Consider the following 10,559-nt stretch of genomic DNA (forward strand, 5'->3'; position numbering starts at 1 on the left):
AACAGCCTCAAAGTCAGGACAGATGAGTAGCTGCTTTGTCACATGAGAAACACATTTTCCTAAAAGGAATATCATTACTTTGTATTCACTATTCAGCTTCCAGCTGCCAAAAGCTAAGCAAGGTAGGTCAATATGACCACATTTGATTGGCTGGGCTGAGCCTTCTCTCTAGAAACATCTGCAGAAGTCCAGGCTAAAAGTTCACTACTAATTAGAATCACTATGCTGTACACCTAAAACTAACATAATATTGTATGTCAACTATATTTCAATTAAAAAATTTTAAAAAAGAAATTAAAAAAGAAGAATTACTGGATAAAATACAAGATATCCAGTTAAACTTGAATTTCAGACAAACGATGAATACATTTTTTAAAAAGATTTTTATTTATTTATTTATTTATTTATTTATTTATTTATTTATTTATTCATGAGAGACACAGACAGAGAGAGAGAGGCAGAGACACAGGCAGAGGGAGAAGCAGGCTCCATGCAGGGAGCCCGATGTGAGACTCGATCCCGGGTCTCCAGGATCACACCCTGGGCCGAAGGCAGGTGCCAAACCGCTGAGCCACCCAGGGATCCCGATTAATACATTTTTAATACAAATTATGTCCCGCCCAAATATTGCACATGGCACTTCTCATGAAATATCTGGGCCATACTTTTAAAAAGCACTCAATGCTTATCTGAGACTTAAATGTACCTGGGTGTTACATACTTTTTATTTCCTAAAGCTAACAAACTTAATCCTAATTGATGCACTTAGAAGGTCTACAGGTCTTTTAGAGGATATAAGAATTGGTAGAAAGTTCAAACTTAATGACAACGGAAATGCTTAATATATTCAATCCTCTTTACACTCAAACCACGTAAACCAAAAATGTCCCCATTTTAAGTCTCTTAAGAAGAATCCATACACTGATCTCTGGGTTTTTTGTTTTTTTTTTTATGATTGTAAACTTGTTTTTTTTTTTCCTTTTACACGAGGAAACATTTAAATTTTTTCTTAAGTTGTTATTCAACGCAATAAAGTAACTATCAAAAATGACAGATGCCTAGATCCTATCCCTGATATCAGAAAGTTGCAACCTAGAGAACCAGACAAAAGCACAAAATAATAGAGAAAAGGAGACCAAGGCAGTTCTCCTGTGTCCATGATCAGTGTGTACTGCGATCAAGAATAAGTGTCTAGCAACTATATAGTAATTTGTCAGCAGAAGTTTATGTCTCTTGTCTCCAAGAAATAAAAGTTTGGACTTGTATTTTGAAAGTCTACACTTCATTTTTTCTAGTAATTTCTATCGCACATTACAGAGATATCAGCTGAGGTCAATTAGAAATAAACAAAAACCTGTCTTTCATGACAGTTTGAAAAGTGCTGATCTAGAAAATATTCAATTGTCTTATTTCCTTTCATTTCCATTTGCACATTTCTAGTGGTGGAGAAGTTGTATCGGTGTGTTTTCTGATTGAGATACAAGGAATAATGAAACTCATATGAACTACAAAGGAAAAATGCAATTCTCTCAGATTTACTTTTCTTGTCTTCCTAACTCACTTTTTAAAAATCTATTCCTTACCCTCTAACCTATGTCACCTTCCTGACCCCAAGGACAATATTTAAGAGTACCAAACCCAAAGCCAGGAGATGTGAGACTTGTTGCTTGGGACCCTGGATAGAATGATTCCCCAGCCAAAGCCTCTTGTGTAAAATGCAGGTTGTAATGAGGTCATCTAAGGTCGTTTCCTAACTCCAATAGTCCATGATGCCGGGATGTGCTTGTTAAACTCCGATGACACCGCATCATTTTAGCTCCAGGGATACACTGGCTGGCCCCTGGGGTGGATGGCGAGCTTCAGGCCAATAGCACAAGCTTGACACACTTCAGCCAGGGGCTTTATGTGACGCCCAGCCATTCCCAACAGCTGTAGGCTGGGAGGCCCCAAGTCCAAAAATAGCCCCACAAATTATGATTTCCCTTCTAGAGATGACATCTCTGTGAATGGCACTAAATCAAGGCCAAGCAGTTAGCCTGACACTCTAGCCAATGCCTCGAAAACAGCTCAATCCCTGGAAGTCTAGGTGTACCATCCATCCCACCCAGGGCTTTCAGTATTTGAATGTTGATGCTCATTCTGCAGTCAGGAAACATAATTATTCGTTTTTCTTTAAGGAAGTTTATGACCGAAGGTAATGGGGGGAACATAAATGTACTGACTGTTTACTGACACTCATAAATGCTATGAACACAGACATATAATTGTCTCCTGAAGATCTGCTCTTGTAGTGTAGAATCTTCATTTTTAGCAATTTAACTACTGAAAGTTTACCCACCTTGAGGAGAATTATTTAGTGGAAAATAAAACTTAGCACCTATTTCATTCCATGCTCCAACAACTTTCATCCTTTCAGAAAACTGGCTTTCCCATAAAATTTGCAGAAGGTAGCTTGTTATATAGGGCTAGTAAAACTAAGAGGTAATTAGTACAAACCAAACCTCTAAATAATAATGTCAAGTTTTAACATTTGCAGAGTTCTGGATCAACATTAACTAATAACTCCTCTCTCTGTTTTCCTCTGTGAGAAAAAACTTTGTTATTCACAAATTATCAAGATAGAAAACAAAACAAAGAAATTGGTTCTGGCTAATTAGAAAAAAAAAGAAGAAAGAGGAAGAAGAAGAAGAAGAAGAAGAAGAAGAAGAAGAAGAAGAAGAAGAAGAAGAAGAAGAAGAAGAAGAAGAAGAAGAAGAAGAAGAAGAAGAAGAAGGAGGAGGAGGAGAAGGAGAAGAAGAAGAAAGAAGAAGAAGAAGAAGAAGAACAAGAAGAAGAAGAAGAAGAAGAAGGAGGAGGAGGAGGAGGAGGAGGAGGAGGGGGAGGAGGAGGAGGAGGAGGAGGAGAAGAAGAAGAAGAAGAAGAAGAAGAAGAAGAAGAAGAAGAAGAAGAAGAAGAAGAAGAAGAAGAAGAAGAAGAAAGAAGAAGAAGAAAGAAAGAAAGAAAGAAAAGGTAAGCAGCTCAGGTCAGAATTCAGCAAGTGCAAGCAAATGTTTACACCTGTTCAGAGTTAAGAATAATGGTCACTTATGACTAGGATGGACCATTAGGTCACACTGAGCTCATTTTTAGGAGACCGTCCAGGAAGGCTTGGCATTGCAGAATGGGAGAAACCAGTGTGAAATCCCTAGACTTTTGGATTACTGCTCTCCTACCTTAACTGCTGCAATGACAGGTACATATGTGTGTGCAGGGGAGGAGGGACAGAGACGCTGCAAGTAACTCAGTGTGTACATGGCCTGCCTGTAGCTCTCCCCCAACCCCCCAATGGGCAGCTTTGCTAAATTTGTCAGTTAACCTTGCCTTACCCCTTCCAGGAGTGGCCGTACTGTCAGGGTCCCCAGGATGTCACCTCTTGGCTAGCAAAGAGAGTTAAAAGTGAACCACCCCAACAAAGGAAAAAAATAACAATGCTGAATAAGACCCCTTACCAGCTCATCTCTTTTCCTTCCTCTCCAAATTCAGTAGGAAAGAGAATTGAGAGCTTGTCAGGATTAGCTGCATGCATTAAACAGTCCCTCCCAGGGAAGGCACAGAGAAGAGACTCCCTGGTACCTTGCTTTAGGGAGTGGCCCATAGGAACCCAGTGTCAGCAAGTCTCCAAAAAAGCAGCATCTGGAAAAGGAGACATCTCGCCCAGAGATGCCTCTTTCTTCCTCCCCTCCCAGACCTTAGGCTGAAAACATTGAGTTCTCTTGGTCTATAAAGGAGGACATATTATTAAAAGGGCCATAGGGAAGCCCGTCTATTTCTCAATGTCCTAGAATGCCATCCAACCATCTGGGGTCAGATGCCCATTCTTCATCTCTCTCTGACTAGGGGGTGGGAGGCTCATGCCAATGCTTGGGTTCATTCTGATTTTAAGATTAAGACAGAGTCTTCTCTCCCCTCCTGAGAGAAAGGTACACAGGTGTCCAGAGAGAGGGAAACAGTCAGGGACCACTGTGCTAATGTGGACCTGTGGATCTGGTGGTTTTGACAATGGGAAAGGTTTTGACAATGGGAAACCAAAGGTGGTCTGAAATGGGATCTGGTGTCCAGATCCAGCTTACTTATTTTTGCTGAAAACTTTAAAAATTAGTTTCCTGGTAAAGAAACAATGTTGTGTCAAGGTCCTGGAAAAATCAAACAGTGTTATTCTGTAAGATCTTAATGGGAGGATCTATCCATTTTGACCAGGGATAAATGTATTCGATTCAATATGTTTGGTTTGGGAAATCTCTTTTTGTCAAACCCAGGATAACCAATTGTCCATTATACCATGTCCTTGCTAAGAGAAGCTGATGTAGAAATATTTAACCACCCCATCCATAAACATTTCTTTCCTCCCAGAGCAGAAAAAGGCTGATCTTCTCAAGGCCTAATGTTATTTATTTTCCAGTGAAGGGATATGATTTTTATGCCAGGTACAGTTTTCCTTTAGCATTTTTAAGTGCCTGCTTTTTAAGTGACTCCTAGAACTGAGATCCTGACCACTTGCCCTTGTTAAATATCTGGTGATCCTTTTACCCAACAGATGGGAAGGGCCTCCTGATATGCCCCTGGCCTAATTTCAATTTGGGTAATTGCATTCTGTCGACTTGAAATTTCCCCACCAGTTTAACCTGCCTGGGATATGGTGCCTCCTTCTCGGTCCTGAACTGCCTGGCGTGCCGATGGAGGCTGGGGAACACCTGGTGCATTCCACCCCAGAAGTGGATACATTTTAGTGGCAGGTGCAAAGGTTTTCTTCAGCTGAATACAAATTCTAACATAGGAATGAGCCTCTTGGATGCTTTTTATTTTTATTTTTCTCAATGAACATAACTTTCGCAGAACCAAAAATATAAAAGCATCCAAAGCATCAATATGAATGGAAAAGAAAATACATGTTCACTAAAACCAATCTATTGTGTGATCATTTTGCATTCCGTGAATCTTACAATGCTTCTAGATTTGAATGTTGACAATAAGGATAAATAATTCACATAAAGCAATCATTCCTTTTCTCAAAGAATTTTACACACAAATACATGTACACACGGGGGCACATGGGTATGCGCACACATCCTTCCATGCACGTATAGGGGTGTGTGTGTTTGGGTATACCAACTCTTACCTCCCTCTGAAGGGTCCTTTTCAGTTGGGAATAAAAACAGCTTTCCCCACAAAAATACCATGTTAGGCATTCTATGCATATCTTATTTGAGTAGGTAATACATTTAACTGTAAAGAGCTTATCTCCTGTAACAAACTGGAATCTTAGAAGGTATCCTATCCGTTTCTGTTTCCCTGGCACCTAGAACATAGTAGGTACTTAACTAATGGATTAAAATATAGACTACGTAGACAAACCTATTTAATCTTTAGCTCTAAGACCCAAAATGCAATTTAAGGACTGCAGGTCAAGGTATAGTTTTTTAAGGTACACCTTAAAACTCCGGGAACATTGGTGGCCCCAAAGTCACATCCCTTGGCTACCTGAGCTCTAGGAACAGTTACGTGCAAGCATAGGCTCACCTTGCAAACGACCAATACCATCTCTCAGAGGTGACTGCCAGAGATGCTGGTCTGCAGATTCAAGGCGAGTGCACCAAACCAACAGTAAACCAGTGGAAGATAGGGGCTAGTAGAGAAATGCTCCTGCCTTCCAGACTTCAGGCAGACAATCCTGGAAGTCCTTCCATACCTTCTCTGCATATCTCCATAAAACTGAATCCCACTGACCAACCTCAGTTTTTTTTTTCTTTTTCTGTAATCTTTTTCTCTGTGACCTTGATAACACACCATTGTATTGGACATTTCTCCTTCCCATCTTCCCACTCCCTTGCTCCTGCTTCAGGGAATCACCTCTCAAATGGACTATCTGCCCCCTTGCCTCAGGCTCTGAATTTGGGGGAACCCAGACTCTAATGACTTAGGACATCACCATGCTGACAGTCACACCAGCAGACTATCCACGTATGAACACATAGAGTACCTATTCCCCCACCATTCATTTTCTTTCCCTATCATAGGACAGATAAGCCATACACCAAGACCACTCTGATATATATATAGGCTGACAGATTATATGCTATATTTATGCCAGGAAAAAGGAGGAGAACTAAGATTGTGCCTTGATGTATTCTAACCATATTAGTTTAGCTCTAAATATCTTACCTTACCAATGGCTCAAGAGGCATTCCCAGAGTCTCATAATTAGTAGGACAGTCCAGATTCTGCCTCATTTTAGCCTCTGCAGGTCATCATAAATTAGCTTAGAGGCCCCAAGCCTCTGTATGACTCAAGCTGACTTGAATCCTAATTTGTACTATGCAGCAACCTTAGCAATGCCACTTGCATGCTTAAGTCTTTTGCTCTCTTGGCCCTTGGAAAAAACATATTTGCAGTAGCACCTGTCTCTGCCATCCCTGTTTAGTGTAGATCATCAATGGGTAGTGTCCTAACCTAAGAATACAGCCTGATGAAGACTTGGGTCCACCATGTAATGACTATGCACGTCATGAAGCCAAGGACGGGCTGCCACAGAGGAGGGCCAAGCCATCTTTGAGTTGACTGCCTCATACTCACTGGAGGGCTACCCTGTTGGCCACACTAGATAGAGAAATGCAGGGAATTCTCAGCAGTTTTGAAGACACCGGTGTTTAGACCTCTGGCTTCTTTAAGGGCAAATTGAGGCCAGTGCCTAATATAGTAGCCAGAGTGGGCCTAAGGTGAGCTGAGGGACCAGTCTTTCAGTTCATGGAAAGGACTGTAGTACCTTAAAAGTAGTATTAGAGAAGACCCATGAGGGATATGGTTCATCCTTTGATTTTCATAAAATTGATGATTTTTTATAAGACTGTAAAAGCTCTACTTTCTCACTATAAAATGCAAAATTGCATTAAAACAATTGTATAAAAATTACATTAAACATACATCTCTTGGGATCCCTGGGTGGCGCAGCAGTTTAGCGCCTGCCTTTGGCCCAGGGCACGATCCTGGAGACCCGGGATCGAATCCCACATCGGGCTCCCAGTTCATGGAGCCTGCTTCTCCCTCTGTCTGTGTCTCTGCCTCTCTCTCTGTGTGTGTGTGACTATCATAAATAAATAAAAATTAAAAAACATTAAAAATAAATAAATAAAAGCTGCACTTAAAAAAATACATCTCTGATCCTATCTGATCCTATCACACAGAGGTAACAGCTATTAATATTTGCTCTATTTGTTTCTAGTTTTTCCTTGAATAATGAATATATATTTCTCTCTTTCTCTGTGTTGTCCCTCTGTCCATATATGTGAGATCTAGAAAAAATATTGTATTTCTGTGCACTTCCTTCTTCTGACAACATACCATGAACATTTTCTTTGAACACAGCACTTAATGGGGGCATAATATATAATCATAATATTTTGTAATTCTCTGTTAGGGATGTATAAGGTTTCTTAATGTTTGTTATGTATAACCTTATATTTATATATATTTCATATATACATGTTTTGAAATCCCCCCCCTCAGTGTGGATTCTGGGATTCCTTTCTGCAACAAGGGCCAGATATCCATCAGTGGGCAGTGTCTGGGTCATCCACATGACCATGACAAGCCACCTTCTGTGTGTTGATATCTAGTCTCATGGTCACAAGATGACCACAGCAGTGTTGGCCACGTTATAATCGCCCACCTCAAGTGGTTTCTTCTTCCTCTGGTATCTTTTAAAAATGTAAGAAATCTTACTAAAGGCTCGTGCCCCCAACAGTCTGCTCCTCACAGTTCATTGGACAAAACGGGTCACGTGCAATTTCCCAACTCATTCACTGATGCAGATGGAAGGGTAATGATTGGTTTAGACTACGTAAGACACACCTCCCTCTGAGCCTAGGCAAAAGATCATTGGCTCCAAGCAAACAGCGGCATATGGCTGGAGAATGGAACATGTGCTGTGGACAAGAAGTGGAGTCCTCCTGAAAAGAAAGGGGGACTTAAAGAGGAACTATATTCAGGGAGGCAAGAAGCAATTGTCTCCAATATAAATTAAACTTGTTTCGTTATCTTCTCACCTACATTATCACGCTCTCTTCCCCGATAACATTGTCCTTCCTTAATTTACCAGCTAGACACTCCTTTTTAATCAAATGTGTGCTGGTTATCCATGAATCTCTAAAAAGTTAACTGAAAAATTAACATCATAATGATAATGAGTTTAAGGTCTTGCTCTCCTTGGGGGCATTTCTGTTCTAAAAGGCAGTTCTGAAAGATATAATCATCTTCACGATCTATAAGACCAAAGTAGTAATGGTAGTATGGCAGGCAAGAAAGGATTCAAGACCCACTGTGACCCTCCTACCTTGCTCACCTTCCTCACTCTGTTACACTCACACTGGCCTCCCTGCTGTCTCTCCAGGAAGCCAGGATACTTACACCTGGGAGCCTTTGCACTTGACTTCCCGCTGCCTGAAACAAGCTTTCTCTAGATAGCCTCAGGGCTTAATTCCTTGCTTCTTATAGTTTTCTTACCCATATGCCACCTTATTAAAGAGGCTTTCCTTGATCCTCTTACATAACATAGTACCTTCACTTCACTCTGTAGCCTATTAACCTACTTTCCACATATTTGGCACTTATAACCACCTGACATGGTATGTAGGTGTTTACTATCTTTCTCCTAAATAGAGAGTAAATCCTATGAGGCTAGAGTTTATGTTTTTTTAGATTGATTTCTTTTTTTTAATTTATTTATGATAGTCACACACAGAGAGAGAGAGAGAGAGAGAGATGCAGAGACACAGGCAGAGGGAGAAGCAGGCTCCATGCAGAGAGCCCGACGTGGGACTCGATCCCGGGTCTCCGGGATCGCGCCCTGGGCCAAAGGCAGGCGCTAAACCGCTGCGCCACCCAGGGATCCCCGAGTTTATGTATATTCATTGTTCGTTCCTCTGAGCCTAGACACAGTGCCTAAAAAGCAGGCATTCCATTGCTAAACATTGATTGAGCTGCATCAGAATAGAAGCCTGATGGCAAGTGATGCAGAGCATTTTCTCATGTGCATGTTGGCCATGTCTATGTCTTCCTCTGTGAGATTTCTGTTCATGTCTTTTGCCCATTTCATGATTGGATTGTTTCTTTCTTTGGTGTTGAGTTTAATAAGTTCTTTATAGATCTTGGAAACTAGCCCTTTATCTGATATGTCATTTGCAAATATCTTCTCCCATTCTGTAGGTTGTCTCTGAGTTTTGTTGACTGTATCCTTTGCTGTGCAAAAGCTTCTTATCTTGAGATACCACCTCACACCAGCGAGAATGGGGAAAATTAACAAGGCAGGAAACAACAAATGTTGGAGAGGATGCGGAGAAAAGGGAACCCTCTTACACTGTTGGTGGGAATGTGAACTGGTGCAGCCACTCTGGAAACCTGTGTGGAGGTTCCTCAAACAGTTAAAAATATACCTGCCCTACGACCCAGCAATTGCACTGTTGGGGATTTACCCCAAAGATACAAATGCAATGAAACGCCGGGACACCTGCACCCCGATGTTTCTAGCAGCAATGGCCACGATAGCCAAACTGTGGAAGGAGCCTCGGTGTCCAACGAAAGATGAATGGATAAAGAAGATGTGGTCTATGTATACAATGGAATATTCCTCAGCTATTAGAAATGACAAATACCCACCATTTGCTTCAACGTGGATGGAACTGGAGGGTATTATGCTGAGTGAAGTAAGTCAATCAGAGAAGGACAAACATTATATGTTCTCATTCATTTGGGGAATATAAATAATAGTGAAAGGGAATATAAGGGAAGGGAGAAGAAATGTGTGGGAAATATCAGAAAGGGAGACAGAACGTAAAGACTGCTAACTCTGGGAAACGAACTAGGCGTGGTAGAAGGGGAGGAGGGCGGGGGGTGGGAGTGAATGGGTGACGGGCACTGGGGGTTATTCTGTATGTTAGTAAATTGAACACCAATAAAAAATAAATTAAAAAAAAGAATAGAAGCCAATGGGACCTAATCCTGTGTAGTCATCTTTCTGTCATAACTCTGATGCCCACAGTAAGTCTAAGGAGGTCATATTTTCTTTTTCACCTATTTCCCTGTAGGCAAGACCTTCATTTTCCAGGATGCACTGTGTAGCTGTGTATGTCTTGAAATCTGAACAGTATCTATCTCTCTACTATGAAATAAAAGGCAAGTCCCAACTTAAGACACATCCTATAACTTGTAATACTATCTAATTAATAAAATGTGTTTCAATTCTGATTAAAATTTATCTTGAGTGCCAGAAATACTCATAAAAGCATATCTAAAAGCTACAAGGAAATAAGGTAATGTAATTATTCAACAATAACTTAAGAAGTACATTACCATGTGACTTGGAGCTCCCATCTAATGCTCTGGTTGAGACAGATACACACACACACACACACACAGAGTTTTATTTTTTATTTATTTTTAATTTTTTAAAAATTTATTTATGATAGTCACACACACAGAGAGAGAGAGAGCAGAGACATAGGCAGAGGGAGAAGCAGCCTCCATGCACC

The 10,559-nt window shown here is 40.8% G+C and overlaps 1 long non-coding RNA gene across 1 annotated transcript in view; it reads left to right on the forward strand.

Moving 5' to 3' along the window:
• The window catches only part of LOC144309640 (uncharacterized), a 39,835-nt gene extending 29,578 nt beyond the window's left edge, over window positions 1-10,257 (forward strand). Inside the window, exon 3 of the long non-coding RNA XR_013375577.1 lies at window positions 10,116-10,257. This is a non-coding gene — a long non-coding RNA (uncharacterized LOC144309640). The remainder of the gene's footprint in view (window positions 1-10,115) is intronic.
• Window positions 10,258-10,559: the final 302 nt, after the last annotated feature.

This window comes from Canis aureus, unplaced genomic scaffold (assembly GCF_053574225.1).
Source record: "Canis aureus isolate CA01 unplaced genomic scaffold, VMU_Caureus_v.1.0 ptg000132l_RagTag, whole genome shotgun sequence".
NCBI classification, from domain to species: Eukaryota; Metazoa; Chordata; class Mammalia; order Carnivora; family Canidae; genus Canis; species Canis aureus.